General features: G+C 26.7%; 1 protein-coding gene across 6 annotated transcripts in view; it reads right to left on the minus strand.

Annotated features, from left to right (window-relative positions):
- LOC107438554 (muscleblind-like protein 2) overlaps window positions 1–18,812 on the minus strand; it is a 407,949-nt gene that overhangs the window by 60,263 nt on the left and 328,874 nt on the right. The window lies entirely within an intron of this gene.

The following is an 18,812-nucleotide window of genomic DNA, read 5'->3' on the forward strand; positions in this document are numbered from 1 at the left end:
AAAAAATCAGTTCTTCCATTATTAAATTATATTACCATAGTATTTATTTATTTATCAATATTATTTCCCAAGAATTTTAATTTCCCAAAGGAAAATAGATTGGAAAAGAATCTAAAGCATTACACAAAAAAAATTTTTAATAGGAAGTTAATATATAACAATGAAATTGTTACTTAATTGAAAAAAAAAATTATATAAGAAAGAATTCATAAAAATCTATCCGGCAAACTTTTAAGTTTCCGAAGAGTTAATATTTCGAAAGTGTTTGTCAAATTTACCGATAGATGACGCTGCACGTCTGCTTTCAGGTGATTCTGTGAAATTGTTAGAAGATACCAGCTTTAGTCAAAGTAAGTGTTAAAAAACAAATGTTTTTACAGAAAGAAAAAAAAATAAAAATTTAAAATTCATAAAAAATAGCATATTTTATAACTTATAATATATTTTATTTAATTATAATTATTTACCTGTTATGTCGTTACTAGATGGCGCTAAAAGTTCAATAAATGAAGTTTTAGAATATTTTTTCTAGAAATTGTTTTTAAAATAATGGATACAAAAAAAAATTTCGCCCTAAATTTAATTCGCCCAAAATAATGAAATGAAACAAAGCAAAAGTATAATACTGTTTGAAAAATATTTTAAAGACGTTTCTCATTTTTTTAAAATAATTCTTTCATTTATTTAAATACTTGCAGATTGTTGAATTCTAAAATCCACTCGGAAACAAACCATTACCAAAAACAAGTTTATATCTTATAATTTGTTTAAATTAGCAAATTATGTATAAAAATTTTACTTAAATGAAATTTCGGAAGTATATTGGAATTTTATTTATAAGATGCGAAGAAAAAAGATTTTAAATGCGTACAGAAGACATAAATTATTTTAATTTTCGCAAAAAACTTGAATTGCCTATCTATTTGTCATTTGAATTTTGAGTTTCAGATTATATCGGTAGATTTTTTTAATACCGAATTTGACTATAAACTTATTGAAAATTCATCTCAGAATAATTCAGCATTTTTTAGTTTTTTTCTGTTTGCCATTAAAATTTAAATTTTCTACTTTTCTTAACACGTTGAATGCCACGCTAATTTTACATGGCTTGCCCGTCTGGCCAAAATGATTTTCTCAGTATGTATTGCATTAATTTCTTCAAACCATTTCAGTAACGATAATAATATAAAACAATTAAAGCACTAAAAATTTACGAATTATGTGTTTCTAATAATCTTGGCTTCGCAGGTCACAGGTGACCCCTGTGGCGTTACGAACAAACACTGTGCCGGTCACCGGTGACCCCCATGGCATTCAACGAGTTAAAATATTTTTTTGGTTAATCAAATTTTTTTTATTAACTTTAATTTGAAATTATCACCTGAAAAATATATTCACAAAGTGGAGCTTTTAATCATCGCGCTCATGACAAAATCAAGTACGATCACTAATGATCTACATCATTATCTTGCAGAACTTTAACTCAAAGAAGATCTTGAAACTAGATTCTTCTAAACTGGTTAGAATAATATTAAACGAACATGTAGAACATTTTGTATGAAATTTTATCATACATTTGTACTTTTGCGTGAACTATTCTCAATGTAAAAATTTACTACCTTTGGTTAAGGAAAATGAAACTTAGTTTATAGCTAAAATTAAGCACGCTTTTAAAGCCGTAACTCATTTTTTTTCTTTCCAAGCAATAACTTTATTTTAGTAACATTATTTTGCATTAAGAAAAAGAAAGGTTCTTCAAATATGAAGGGTCTTAAAATAATTACCTTTCACTCATTTTGTTGAATTTACACATTATTTCAGTTAACTGAAACAACAAGTGCTATATAACACAATAGGAATTTGTATTAGTTTTTTTCTTCATATTCTGCACTGTTAATTGAAAAAGAATACAAAAGTCAAAAGATAAAAAAATTGAGAACATATAGGAATTACTGTTATAACTTCCATATGCTATAAAACTGAACTAAGGGAGAAAGATAACCCCTTTACTAAGTCTAGACTCTTAGGTTTTTTTGAATAGTGGTTCAAAAATGTAGGTACAAATGCAAATTTAAGTGCGGCTGCAGATTTGTTTCATCAATTCTCCCTCTTGTAGTTCAGAATCACGAAAATGTTTGTCCATTTTGAACGCTTTCTGAATCTCAATTTGTATCAGTTTATTTCATATTCTGTTCTGTTAATTGAAATTACCCATGCTGTCATAATTTTTGAAAAATATTAATAATATACAGATTAATATAAATAAATGAAAATGGAATAAAGAGTTGTTAAGATCACAAAAGTCAAAAGATGAAAAGATTGAGTATATATAGGAATTACTGTTCTAACTTCCATACACTAGAACTGAACTAGGGGAGAAAGATAACCCCTTTACTAAGTATAGACTATCGGGTTTCATTGAATAGTGGTTCACAAATGTAGGTATACATATAAATTTATGTGCGGCTGCAGATTTGTTACATCAATTCCCACTCTTGTAGTTCAGAATCACGAAAATGTTTGCCCATTTTGAACGCTTTCTGAATTTCAAGGAGACACACCGACGCTTTTAGAATTCAAGAAAATATACAATTCGGAAAGATTTTATTTTTAGAGATCCTTTTTTTATTTTGTTTAGCTCCTATTCCCTCCTTTAGTCCTAATATTTATTCGTTTTCCAAGGCTGAAAACGTTGTTCTTTTAGCGTATAAATGTAAACCCAAGCACGTAGATAACATTTGGAACGCTTTAAGGTGAAAAATGGATCCTAGCCAATCGGATGCTAAGTAAATATTTGCACTTGCAATAGTGCGAATAGTAGTTTGCAAGCGGATGTTATGTTGTTTCTTTGAATATTTAGATTAAGTACTTTTCAACAATGTTAAGTACTAAAGGGTTAAGGTACGACAGTTGAGAAGCTCTACAATAGAATGTTTTGAAATGTGAACATAGAAGGATAGAATATTAAGTTCAGATATGCTTAAAAGTACATATCTCAGTCACCATTATTACAACTAAAAATATAACTTACAGGCTTGATTTTCGTAATTGCTTGAAAAAATTCTGACATTCCGAAAATTAACGAAAGAGAAAATCTTACAAATCAGAATTTTTCAGTAATTTGATTACTTTTTATGGCAATGAAAGTATTAAACACTGACACTATCAACAGAGATATTCAGTGTATGGTTTAGTCGTAAGTTCTACGCATGTATTTTTGGTTCTATAATATTGGCTTCTCAAACACAAAATAGTAGAACCTCGATTATCCGACGTCCGGTCATAGGACACTTCGATGTCTCTTTCGGTGTGTGTTGAAATCGTTCCGTTACACGTTTCAACTAGTGTTACCTAGTTAGTATTGTGACGAAGAGTTCGAAATTTTTCTATTAAAAAACAACAATTAAACAGAAAACAAAAATGCATAAATGATAATGTGCATGATATTATATCGTAATTTATTATAGAAAAAAAAGCACAAGTGCTTTATAAATTTTAATGTTACTCATAGTTTAATGTACATAATATTTAAAAATTTATAACCAACTCGTAAAGGCCCAATGATTATCCGACATATGCTTGGTCTAGAGGATATCTGATAATCGGATTTCAACTGTTTGTATTTTACAAACATTAAGTAACGAAAAAAAATAAATTGTAAAGTTAATGCAAGTCTTTTTTCAAATCATTTTTTGATCATATGGATTAAAAATGACACTCGTGTTATGATTATGTCCTTGCAATAACCAACCCTATTTGGAACAAGCTACCAAAAGTCTAATAAAGGCCAAGGTAGGGGCTTACTAACAGTAAACAATGTTAGAGTAAGGGTTTGACATAAAAATACCAAGAAATGGAAGTAAGGACATAGAATATCAATCAAAGGGGTATCATCTTTGAAAATAACGACTGAGCCGAAATCCTAGAAACCAATTGGGAAACCATCATACTCATTAAAGACTTAAGTATAACTGCACAACTTGACCAATTGGTTACGCAATAATTTGTAAGTGGTCAACTAAAAAGAGATAGATTCGCCTGCTTTTCGAATGCATAGCTTTATGTTACAGGCGTACATTTAGAGTTAATAAATTATAAAGAATCTTAGTATGTTTTACCTGTACGAACATAAATATTTTTTAACTGCAAAATGCTAGAAAAAAATAAAGTAGTTTAAACTTTACACAAAGTAACTATACGCTTCTTTCTAAATATCTCTAATGCTCATATAGTGAAAAATAGTTTTTTAAAAATACATTGGTACTTAAGCACATGAAAATGAAGTTTAAATTCAAAAATAGAATTAGAATTTTAATTTTAATTAAGCTGCTTGGGGATTGCTATGCAAAACGAATTTTCAATTTTTTCAAAGATGAAACAAGCATCTCCAAGAAGATATTTTACGATAAAAACAATCACACTTAAAAAAATGCCAAATACCGATAATGCCAACTTAAAAAAATGCCAAATACCGATATATTTTAAGTGTAATTTCATTTTTAGCAACTATTTTGATTTTGAAACTATGCTTCTTAATAGCAATATAAACGGTTAAAAATCAACATTTTTATTTGCATATATATATATATATATATATATATATATATATATATATATATATATATATATATATATATATATATATATATATATATATATATATATATATATATATATATATATATATATATATTGGCTACACACTTTATATTTTAAAATGAATTTAAAGATATTTTTCGAAGTAGTGCAGAAGTTTTCAATGAATAAAGTTATAACAAATAAATTCTTTATATTATTTTTAATATTATACAATATTCGCTAGATTAGATTATGTGTTTAGATAAACTGAAAAATATAAGTTTTTTTTTTAAAAAAAAGATCATAAATTAGTTGAATTTATCAACAAATAAAATTTCTTTAGAGTTAATTTGATTCCTTTTTTTTTCTCATTCAATTAATCATTTAAAGTCACCAAAAACAAATGTTCGATTGATTTCATTTTTATAAATACCAAATAAAATATAATAAGGCTGATGATTAGACAAGACCATGTATTTATCAGTCACAAATAACAAATAGCAAAACTAAGTTTCACTTTGATTTAATTCAAAAAAATATCGAAAAGTTTCACTCACTCATTAAAGGTTAAGTCGAAAGCAATGGAAGAAGTTATATTTTTCAGTGAAAAATTTAAGAATCCATAAAAATGATTTCTTTTTAACATCTAATCATTACTGTTCTGGAATTTTAATCAATTATTTCAAAGTAAAACAATCGCAGTGAAGAAAAAGCCCACAGTTTTTGAATAAAAAAAATTTAATTTTCAGCATAAACAAAAGTGAAACACTTTAATTAGCTTACAAAAACAATTTTTCACTTACGGATTATGTTAGACTAATAAAGAAAAATAAACTTTTGGAGAAAATCCTTCCTAGGGAAACGACAATTTTTATTTTCTCAAAGAAAGGTTTATTCAAAGAAAATATTCCTCCAAGTTCTATAATTAACAACAGCTGTAAGCTGGCCAAAAGACTTTAATTTCATTATTTTCGTAACCAAAATCTTTTTTTTCCCTTTTTTTACTAAATAAGTTATGTTAGGAACTGTTAAGTATTTTCGATATTGGGGTTTAATAATCATGATTAATGTGTTTTAGTGTTTCATTTTATATTTTCAAGCAGTATAAAATAATAGAATATGTAATAATCTGGAGAAAAAAAAAGTGTAGTCAAAACTACTTGATTGTGATAAAATTTACCGTGTTTCTAACTTTATAGGAGAAACAAAAGGCATTGTAAGTTTCACCGCAGCGATTTGGTAATGATTTTGGTAAAATTAACCATAAAACATTGCATTATAATGTGTGATTAAATTTGACAAATATAAAGTTTGGTTATTTTATTGTGATATCTTAGAGCATGGCACAAAAATAGTTTATTTGATTAAATTAACTTCTCAGTTTTATATTTTTAACTTAATGTGTGGTAGTAAGATTTAAAATATTGAAAACCAGAATTTACGGTAAACCGTTACCGTATGCAGGGAAAAAATTACCAAATAGATGGTTTAAATAGTGTATAATTTGGTTTTATTTACCAGAATTCCGTTTTTTTATTAGAGTTGTATATAGAGTATGATAATAAGAATGTGAAAATATACATTAATTTTCTAAAATAATGTTTAATTTTAAGTGAAATTTATAGTGATAAAAACTTCACTTTGATAAAAACTTACATATTACTTTTATAACTCATTTTTATCTGGTTTACCATAAAGTTATAAAATTTATTAAGCAAACGCTTTATATTTGCAAAAATAAGAATTGAAACCGAGAGTACGTATTATAAATTGTTTGTTTTATACTTTATTAAATCTTCAAAACTAAAACATAACATGTATGGTTAGTGTATATACTACAACATTTAATTATTATCTGGGTAAAGAAAAATATATTTGATCGAAACATTCAAAATCTGTAAAATGTTATAAATTATAATTAATTAATTCTTGTCATAAATTTTTATTAAGGGAAAAGATGTTAAGAAAATTAAACTCTCTCCAGAAAATCTTTAAACTGAGCGAGTTTGATTCAAATGAAATTAAAATGCAAGAAATGTACTAAACATACACGGAAATTTGTGATTAATCTTTTTTCTTTAAAAGTTTTGCGAACTACAGTTTTATATAAATAATAAGTTCAGCATAATGCAAGATTTAAAAAAAAAAGAGATTTTAGCACCTTTAAAATTATTGAAGAGAATAGGACAAGAAATGATTAAAAACCAGTAAACTTAGACAAAACTTTTTAGTTAGTTTGTCATTTATATTAAAAATCATAGTATACTGTCAAAAATTCCGTATCAAATTACAGCATTAAGTACTTAGAATGCAGTTCTACCGTAAAATATCATACCATAAATTTTATAGCAATATTCAGTGATTTTACGGAAGTGATTCAGTGATTTTACGGAAATTATTACAGTAAATTTACCATTTATCAGATTTTTTGTTCCCTCCGTAACAAGTTTACAGTAAAAAGTACGGCACTCTGAATGCCAGTACTTTTTATCATGATTGGATCCGGAATTTTTTTACAGTGTAATACAAATACACTACACAACAGCTTGCGGTTTTAAGATTATAAACTTGAGTTATTGCTTTAAAATATCTTTTACAAGTTTCAATAACCCTTCAAAACTAAAACTTGAAACACATGATTAATGCACGAAAAATACTTAATTTTTCATCAAATCACTATCGAAACAAAATAAAATTTTCAACTGAGACATTGAAATAGTAAATATCAATTGTTGAGTCTTTTTTTGAATTTCAATTTAAATAAGATACGTAGAAACAATTGAATTACTTGTGTTTAATAATCAAAATATTCAAATGAAGCCCTCTTAATAGAAATAAAAATCAAAGAACCCCTAAGAAAATCCAAGATTCATCCTTGATTAAATTTTGAGGAACTATATTTTATGGTAAATAACTAATAAGCGTGGTATAATGTACTTCGCGTATAATAAGAATGATTCCGGGTACTCTTATAATTATTGAAGAGGGAAGAAAAGCAATCCATTAGATGTCATATCACCAACGTTGCTAATGAGATGAAACTGGAAGTTTGGGAATTCATTCTAATTTCACCACATTGCTAATTGGAGTTAATGCATATCTTCTACCCTGGACATTTTTCAATTGCGTATATGATGCCTTGTTACGACTCAATTCGGATGATGAGTACACTTACATCATTTAATAGAGAACACAAACAGGGTGGGCTTGTTAGAGCTTTCATTTAGTGAATGGGAATAAGTAGAACGATAAAAGATATAGAGTTTTTTTTTTATCTTTATTTTTACCTAGTAATGATGATGCAAGGACACGAAAGTGGCCATGAGTAATTTAATAAAAATGTACAACTAAAAGTGCGCAGTTTATTTATAAATGTGAGAGATATGTCTTTGAAATTGGATTAAACATAAAAAAACAAGGGAACTGCACAATTGCTAATGTTATTACATTATTCGCTGATATAGGACACAGAAAAAATAAATGAAACAGTGCATTTACATTTTACTGTGTGTACATTTACATATTATAAAAATATTTTACACAATTATCGGGATGCGAGTAGTTTTAATCCTGTCGTTTCGTCAACGGTGTATACTAGTTATGATATTACACTCAGAAAAAAGCATGATTTAAACTATCAGAATATGGTAAAATATTTCATGTTTCTGACTCATTGGGATCACCAAAAAGCTGGGTGATTTTTACCGAATGGTAATGATTTTTCTAAAATTAACAATAAAATAAGGTTTTATAATATGTTATAAGATTTGGTAACCGTGGTAAAATTTGGTAATTTTATCATAATGCCTTAGTGCATGGCGTAACAATATTTATTCGGTTAAAATTACTTTTCAACATTGTATTTTTAACTAAACGTGTAGTAATATGATTATAATTTTTACTAAACGTGTGGTAATAGGAACTGTAATTTTGATAACCAGAATTTCCGGTAAAGTATGTGAACAGAGAAATTACCAAATGAATGGCGCAAATACCATATATTTAGGTTCATAAGCCAAAATTTTTTTGGTAGAAATGTTATTGCCATACATTACTAAAATTTTTTAAAGCAATTATTTAAAGAGGATAAAAACTTTTAAGTAGAATTAGACTGTAAAATAAAATAAAGTTTGAATTTAAAAAAAATAATTAATAAACGATTAAAAAGTTACAAAAATAACTACCCTTTATTTCAATCATTTATTCTTACAACTAACAAATGTCTGGATGATTAATTTACTCGTGGTCTGAGATGATATTAAGAACAAGTTTTTAGTGATGTAAACTAAACTCTTTAAGTTTAAATAAGCATCGAGTATGCAGTAATGTGTGAAATAAGCCTTGTTCAAAACGTCCACGTATTTGCCCTTTACTCGACCGTCCTTATAAAAACATAAAAAATATAAAAAGACCTCTAGACCGACCATGAACTTTACGAACGTTAGAAAGTCTGGGATAGTTTTAAGGCACGCCTACAATACCCTATTTTCTTAACTATATTTTTTCAAGAATCGCCTAATTCTATTTTATTTTAAATTTCTGGAAGAGGAATTTTTTTAGCGTATGCTCGAATACAATGTAGCAATAATATATGTACTGTAATAAAATAATCATAAATGTGGGATGGGCTTTTATAAAATGACTATACTTTTCAAAGTGTTAAAGATAACTAATGCCACATCAAAAAATATATATAAATAAGTAAAATAAAAAAATATTTCATATTCAATTGGAAAATTTTAAATATATTATTTCTTGGTTAGCTTACTGTTTGCAACCCATTTTCAAACAGTTTTTTTTTAATCTTTAAAAGGAATTTTTAAGTGTTGCTTGAACACAATGTAAAAAATCAAATAAGCATTATAATAAAGTAATAATGAATGAGGGATCGGCTTTCTTAAAATGAATGTATTTTAAAGTTCATAGATGACTAATTCTGCACCAAAAATAAAGAATAAATAAAAAAAAATTATATCATGTTTAATTAAAAAAATTATTGCTATCAATTATTTATTGTTTAGGTTATTGTTTGTAATGCTGGAAAAGGAATTTTTAAGTGTTGCTTGAATACAACGTAACAATAAAATATGTACTGTAATAATATAATGATAAATGAAGGATCGGCTTTTTTAAAATGAATATATTTTAAAGTTAAAGATAATGATAACTAATCCCACACTATAAACAAGATATAAATAAAAACAAAAAAATAAATTAAATTTATTTCTTGATTGCTTGAATACAATGTACAAATTAAATATGCATTGCAATAATATAATGATAAGTAGAGTATCGGTCTTTTAAATAAGTTTGAAGATAATGAAAAATGATTCCAATCGAAAATAATCGCCAAAACTCAGAAACAATAGATAAATAAATATATAAAATAAAATAAAAATTTATTTCATGCTCGATCAAAATTTGTTAAATTTATAATTCAGCTTACTGTAAGTAAAACATCCTTAAACAAGTATGTTATTCTTTGAAAACAAAGATTTCTTTTTATAAGAAATCAATCATCAAAGTTAAGGAATTTTTAACAACAATTTTAAAAATTATTATTGAACTTTCATTACCCTACCAATCATAAAAATGAATAAAGAATACAATTCAGTTATTTGTAAATAAGAAATTGCTGTAGTTATTTAAAGCGTGATTTTTTCAAAAATGAAACAAATGCATGCACTTTTATATAATAAGAAAGCATTTATGCTTGTTTAGGAAAGAAGCTAAGAGATTTGTTACCAAATTCTCTGTGACGTCATTTAAAGTTAAAAAAATAAGAAAAGTTTTTTATTTGTGCATAAAATGACTTAAAGATAAATCAGGAAGTTTTCACTGTAAAATTTTTTTTTAATTGGATTAAATGTCTGAATCAAATTTAATCAGCTGCGCTTAAGTATAAGAACCTCGGTAAAATCATAATTTGAATTATGCAAATTTTGAAGGGAATTTACTAACATTTCTTAATGCAAGAAAGCGTTAGTTTTGACATTTATTAGGATTTAATAAAAATAACCCCCAAAAGAAATAATAGAAAAATTCTATCAACATCTTTTATTACGAACAAACCAACTATTATATAGTTGTTTTAAAATTTACAAACATGGTAATTTTAAACTAGATAAAAATTTTAGATATCAAATGCCTGGTGCCAATTGTTTTACTTTCCGTCAACATTGCTTTAATTTTGCAGACATAAAGCGAAAAAAAAAACTAATTTAAGGCAAAAACTATTTTTACGATTTTTTCTAAATTTCATTTAAGAAGAATAACTTTCAAATTCGAAGAAAGTCAACAGAAGATCAGAGTTTGATTAGAGTTAAAAATGTTTACGTAAACTGTTTACGAAACGTAAAAGACTTTTATAAAAGCAAACAAACACTATGCTCTATACTTTCTTTCTATTTTTTTTTAGATTATTTTTAGTTAAAATTAACGGGAGTTAATACACATATATTATTTTGAAGGAAAAAAAAAATTTGTATTCAGAAAAAACCCTACCAAGTTAAAGATAACCCCGCCAGGAGCAAGATAAGTGGAAAGATGATAATAATAATAAGAAAAAAATCACCACCTGGACATGCCATTCTAATAGCTAAGTTAATGATCAAGGTCTACCTCAACCTATTTTATCTTTAAAAGAAACCACAAAGAACTACCTGAAGTACTATTTGGCGAAAAAAAAGTTTTAAATAAGTTGAATTTTTAGCTGATGACTAATTATAGACCTTTTCATTCTTTAGTTAGAGGGATTACATAAATCATTCAAATCTTTTGAATGTGGTTTAAGTCAGAGGGAAAAAAAATACCATCACTCACAATTCACCTGCTTAACATATTTATTGATCAAGGACGTCTTTGGAGCGTTTGTAAGTATTAAAAGAATTCTCAGAAAGCCAATTTAGGATAATATGCATCTATTCATATGTTAAGTTTCAATTCTCATTCTCACGGAGGATAGGAAGCCATTCTTTTCATTCGTCAAGGCTAGATTAGACATAAATTCTCATAATACTGACCGAGTCCAACCAGACTTTAGTTAATAATGGATTTTTTCAAGCGAGGAAAAACTTAAGAACAAATTCAATTATTGACGAAATCTTAAGTGCATCTTTTCAGAGGATAATTTTACTGAGGATAGTTATTAGAACGTTGCATGATTGAATATGAGAAGATAATTTTAAATATTGTATGATGCACTCTCAAAATGATGTTTCGATTGACAAAATATGAATGTATGCAAAATTTTTTGTCATTTGTTGATGTTTTGACCCTCGTATTCGATCTTCCACCCCACCCCCAGTGGGAAGCAACTTCGAAGTTTTAAATATGAACTCCTACTTTTTATTGCAGATTTGGATTCTCTAGAAAAAATTAACGTTTTTTGAACATAGGCTTATGCATTTTGCTGCACAGACGGCGTTGAAAGCGAGACAAATAAGTTAGAGTACTAACTATTAAAAATGACGAAACTCGAGATTCAACAGATTAAGAACATGTCAATAAATATGCTTCAAATTCTTTTTTAATTATTTTAAAATTTTTCTAGAAAAAAAGACACATTTAAATTTTTTTCAATCTTTTTTTTTTGGAGAAACCAAATCGGCAATAAAAAATGGGGGTTCATATCTAATATTTCGAAGTTTGCCCTATACACCATCCCCAGACGGGGAGGGGGGATCAAGTTTGGCATCATTGACGTCATCAGGTAATGATCTTTTTAAATTACATTTATTCAGCAAAACATAAATATTAATGCATACATTTATCTATTACTGGAAAACGTCACATCCTACTTTAATGTAATAATGTACGTTAAGAAACATAGAATGTAACGTACACAGCACAAATAAAAAAGTTTAAGGTAATCGTTTTTGAATTTCCTATCATTCTCTGTCCCAGCAGTGCTGTTAGTACTTATTAACTTAACAATAATTACAATATTTTTCTTTTAATTTTTTCGATTGTGTTGTGAATCTATGTAAAACGAAAATAGAAAATATATATGGCAAATATATGAAATGATTAAATATATGTCTTGAATAACGTAGAAAACAATGCATAAAACACAACTGAAAAGGATTGTTTTTCTTTTTCTTTTCTTAAAAAAAAAAAGAAAAAAGAAGAAGAACGGGAGAGTTTCACGAAAGATTACTATCAGCATTGTCAAAACATAGAATGAAGAGAATTACAGAAGCGACTGTTTTCTTTGAACTTTTTGTGCTATGAAAATCTGTAACGAAGATGGGAAAACTATATGACAAGAAATATATATTGGTTATGAAATATGTAACGAATAACGCACAAAACAACGCATAAAACACAAATAAAAAAAAAATAAAAAGCTGCCATCAGCTTCGCCGATACACAAATTGAAGAAAACTACAGAAACAGCTGTCTTCTTAACTTATTTATTAGTGCTTTATGCGACGTTTTCTACGTTACTTATTATAAATATTTCAATTTTTGTTAAGTTAAAAATACATGATGTTACTAAAAAAATGGAAGAAAAAAACAATTGAGAAATAAAAACAAAACTAATTAATTCAGTTATCAGAGTAAGAACGTAATGGATTGTGAGTGAATCAATAGTTTTCAATTATTAAACTAATATTAATTAATCATAACTAAGAAAAATTAAAATAAACTGCATTAAAAAAACAACTTAGTATTAAATCCGAAATTAAAGGATGCTCTTTAAACAAGCTACCGCTCACAATATTAATCGTTATCGCTAATTTATTACACATTTTAGTAGAAGTATAAGGAATATTTTTAAGAATGTTGATTTTAAAATAGATTCTTGGGTGGCTTAGTCTATTTAAGCATTAATACTACGTCACGGATAAAAAAAAGTAGCCGAGATTTATAACTTATTGAAATTAAACTTAAAATTTTAATCCTCTTAGCATCAGTTATTATTTTCCTAAATATTTCGAGTTCTTAATTATTTTAATGAATATAAACACACACCTTTACTTTCATCAGAAAGTTAACGTAGCTTTGATAACCAGAAGGATTTTCATGGATTAATTTTAGATAAAAATTCTAAACCCAAGAGTCTTCATTAGATTAAATTTTATATTAACTTGACATAATTAAAAATGTCGTATAATTAAACCGTAAAGTACATTAATAAAATTTACATCTTTGTAGCAACAACTTGAAAATGCATAGTTAAAATGCATTATGAATTCTATTATAATTTCTATTATTTAAACTGAACTTCTGATTACACATAACCACGTGTGAAGCGATAAAGGATAACACTCATATCAGGCTTGTTACGCTGTCTGCAAACTATCAACTCATGATATATTTAAAATGTAATTTTTAAAGTTACATATCTGTAAGTCATCTAAGATATTTGAGAACAGATTTTGAAAGTCTGGGAAGCTTACAAGGAAACATCTGGTTTATGAAAGCAATCAATATGTTTATGACATAGAAGCGGTTGCAAATATGAAATATTTTCGATAAACCTTAGTTGGAATAAAACGCGTGGTAGGTTTAAAATATATATTATACATTCCTAACTAAGTTTGCGTAAAACAATTAAAGTGGCAGAAATGCTTCAAAGCAAAATTATTTTTCATATAAGTTGAGTAATCTAAATAATTGATTTAAATTTCAAAGAAAAAATAAAACTAATGGGAAAAGCAATTTTGAATGGGAGGAAATGATTAAATATCTAATATCATGAAAATTAATTTCAAAAACATTGCTTCAAATTCTTTTTTTTAAAATATATATATATAAATGCTTGAAATTTAAAAAAAAAAAAACGCTTATTTATTTAGCAATAAAATGGTATTTTATTCAAATAAAGTCTTTCAATAAAAGGAAATTTTTCTTTCAAAGTAATTGACAAACTATATTAAGGCAGTTAATTAATTGAATATTCTAATTGAATATTTCATCAAGATTAAAAAATAACTGGAGTTATTTTTTAATCTTGACAAAAAGTATCAATTTGGATATTGACGAAAACAATAAAAAAAAATTTTTTTTTGAGACTAAAATCACATTCAATAACAGATGTTTTTTTTCGTGTCTAGTATACCTAAACATTCCAGTTAAGAGTAAGCCATGCGAAACGTGGAAAAACTTATGTTTTATTTCGTTCCGCTATCAGATTGAAATGGGTTTCAAAATCCCGCCATGTTTAGTAAGGCATTCAACTCGATGAACGGCCTACCCACGTGTTCATGGTTGCCATCGTTACGATTTAGATCCGGTACACTCACTTACTTACCTAGACACCCTGGCAGACGATTTTCGACCCACCCAAACTTTTTTACTCCCCCCTACTTGACAAGACACAAAACATACGCCTGCCTGGCTACATTCTTGCAAGGAAACTACTTGTTTTGGGTGGACCGTTCAATTCATTATTATGCTTTATTTATTTGTCATTTTTTTTTATATATATCCTCTCCTTGACTTGGGTGAAGCTTTGTAGACAGTCTCACCTTGATACATTGTGTCAAAACAGTATTTCTTTTTTTCTTTTTGCCTTACCGGATCTAAAGACGAAAAATCACATTATATTTGAATGATCACTTCGCACAGGAGGATTATTTCCTCTTTGATTTTGAACTTTTGAAAACTCGACCATGCTTTAAATGTTTCGCTTAATGTTACAAAGGCTATATACTAGTCTGTTAATACTATCAAGCTTTGCATTTAACGAGGAATTTTTAATAAAATTCTGAAAATTTATCTTGTTGAAATTCTCAGAAAAAAAAATCCCAGTGTACAAAAATATTTTACCACACTTCTCTTTGTTCAAAAATTTAATTTTTGGAAATACATTCGAACTTGTTAATTGCGGGCCTTGATTTGACGAGAAATATCTGAATAAATTGTTGGTTTAGTGTTAGTGCTTCCACATTGAGGTTTTCTTAATAACTTTTTGTAAAATTTTTCCAGTTTAGCGAGCCTGTGTGTGCTACGTCCGGCAATTGTGGTTGATGATTTATTCCCATAATCTCGAAAATTGAAAAACGTTGCTGAAGGAACAAGGTTTGAGGACATCGAAGACATAAAGAAATATTTCGCGTAAGAACCTAAGAGCCTTCCAGCCAAGGACTTAAAAGTTGTTTTTAAAACTTTTACAGTCAAGTACATAATTTTTGCTGTATAGGTAATAAACAAATAGAAGTAAAAAAAAAGTCACAACATTGAAATATTATTATACCTTTGATATGATATTTCCATTGAGTAATAATTAACATTTATATGCATTGAGTAGTTATTAACATTAAATTTTTTTTAAATTATGAATTTTGAATTTTTTTTAAATAGCTCTTTAACACTTCTAAATTCACTTCATTAACATATTATTTTAGAAGTTGGAGTTACTGATAAACAACCGTGTAAGCACAGAAAGAAATTTATCTACACTACTTAGCCTGGGGTAAACAATTTTGTACATATCAAATGCTTAATTGGTACTAAATAAATATTTGTTTTTTGGAGTATTTGTACAAGTTTTTGTTTCAACATGAATAACATACCGTTAATATTATAATATTCCATATTCGACTTACTGCATTTTAATACAGAAGAAAATTGTAAATTTATCTAGAATTGGATTTAATACACTATAAAAAATTCGGGAGCAAATTACGGTATAAAGTACTGGCATTTTGGGTGCATCATCCCAAAAATCCATTTTACTGTAAAATTCATTTTTATTGTAAAATATTATACCGTAGTGTTTACATCAATATTTATGTAATTAGAGTGATTCAGTGATTTTTAAGGTATTTATTACAGTAAACTTTACGGAATATCAGATTTTTTGTTTCGCAACATGCTCCACTAAAAATAGTAAGAAACAAACAAACAATAATTATGACAAATAGAAGCAAATTATACGGCATTTCAACTGTTTATTTTGCTATTTTTTGGTTCCATATAGCAACGCGATTTAACAGTAATTCTGGTTTTCGAAATTATTATTGCCACGCATTTAGTAAGTAAAAAATACTTAACTGAAAAGTAAATTTAACCGACTAAATTGTTTTTTATTCCATGCTTTAAGGTAACAAGATAAAATTACCAAATTTTAACAAATTTACTAAATGTTTTCACAAATTATAAAATCATGTTTTATTTTAAATTTTACCAAAATCATTACCAAAGCGCTTCAGTAGAAATTACCAAGTATTTTGATGTTCCCATACAGCCAGAAACATATTAAAATTTACCATATTCTGGTAGATTTGACCATACATTCTTTTTCAGTGAACACTTAAAAAAACAGCAAGAATTTACATGGTCGAGACTATGAGTCTGGTAAAAGCTCAGTGAATAGGGTATTTGCAAATGGATATTTAACCCTCTTCAGTGTAAATACCCAAAATTTGAATATTTATATTTTTTGAAAATATATAGTTGTGATTTGTCTTAAACATTGTTCGAAGAATATATTAAATGTCTTTAACTTGCACAATAAAATTTGTAACTCACGAAGTTTCGGAAGGATAGATAAGTTTAAGAATGACTATTTTAAAAAATTATGACTATCCAGAAAAAGAGGCAAAGAAAAATTCAGTCCGTTTATAATTATTTTTTTAATAAAATGTTTTAAATAAATGCAATTCATTTCAACATAAATTATAATATAATTATGAATATATTCTTCAGCAGTATAGTTTCCAATTTTAATAGTATGGCTTTCCAATTGTAGTGCACCCAGAATTATATGCTCTTAACTATATTTCAAATGTTGTTACGTAGTTCTAACAGTATTACTCAGTGTTATAACTAACAGTATTATTCTAAACAGTATTATTCAGTATTATAACTAACAATATTATTCTAAACAGTATTATTCAGTATTATAACTAACAGTATTATTCTAAACAGTATTATTCAGTATTATAACTAACAGTATTATTCTAAACAATTTTATTCAGTATTATAACTAACAGTATTATTCTAAACAGTATTATTCAGTATTATAACTAACAGTATTGTTCTAAACAGTATTATTCATTATCATAACTTACTAACAATGGATATATGGTTTATAAAAACAATCTACATTTTAGATAATTTTCATAAACTAATTTTTATAATCAAATTTTTATAAATTATCTTTATAAACTATAATATTTAAAAAAAATATAGTTAATTTAAACATAAATTACAATGTATTTTAGAGATATTTTTAAAAGTATATTTTCTATAATTATTCCTCAGATATTGTCCCCATCAGATACTTAAGTTTCATATGAGAAGTTTTAACGCGAATACTTAATTTTAATGGTTAAAAAAGACAGCAAGAATTTACAAGGTCGAGACGTTACTAAGAAAATTAATATTGTAAATTTTATTAGTCATCCAACTATTCAGTATAGTTAACAAGCACTAGACTGGAAAAATCATTTAGCTTTCTTATCCTTGCTTGTCCACTTAGTGTAATAAAGATACGGGTAAAGACATAAAATTCTAAATTTATGCCTCTATTATAACACCAATGGCGCTGTTTATCCTATATAACATGAACAGCTGCTTTTTCCCATTTCAAATATGAGATACATGAAACGAATTGAAATAATAAACGGTTACAGTTTAATGCTTACAAAATTTCCATATTCCATCTTTGGTATAAAAATGTACTGTCAAAATAAATGCATTTATTTCATTATCTTTACTGCAGGGCATTCAGAATTATATGCTCTTAACTATATTTCAAATGTTATTACGCAGTTCTTTGCTAAATAGTATTATTCGTTATCATAGCTTACTAGTAGTGGTTATCTACTTTATAAAAATAATCTACATTTTTATTAGTTATGCATATTTATGATATTTAGCTGTCATATAGTGTACACACTTTTAGAAAAATAATCTATATGGGGATAAGAAGAAAAAAAAATGCACATAAATTTTAATTTACTGTAAACTTTTATGTTTGAATACAATTGATTTTTTATTGGATTTGTGTTCTTGAATCACGGGCATAGATCATATTAAACATTTTAGAGATGTTTAGCGTGCTTTTAGTTTACTTAAACATGCTGAAAAAGTGTGCTCACATATATATTTGGCTTCATCTTCTCGAGCGAAAATTTCCACTAAAAAGAACAAATAGTGTAAAAATTTATCAAATTATAACTCGCTAACTACATGTAGGCAGACATATACTTAATTAAGGCCTGCTTATATTTAACTCAGTGACATATAACTTTTCAATTCATAAAGACGTGAAAAGTGCT

This window comes from Parasteatoda tepidariorum, chromosome 11 (assembly GCF_982258835.1).
Source record: "Parasteatoda tepidariorum strain Cologne lab strain chromosome 11, Ptep-v5.0, whole genome shotgun sequence".
NCBI classification, from domain to species: domain Eukaryota; kingdom Metazoa; phylum Arthropoda; class Arachnida; order Araneae; family Theridiidae; genus Parasteatoda; species Parasteatoda tepidariorum.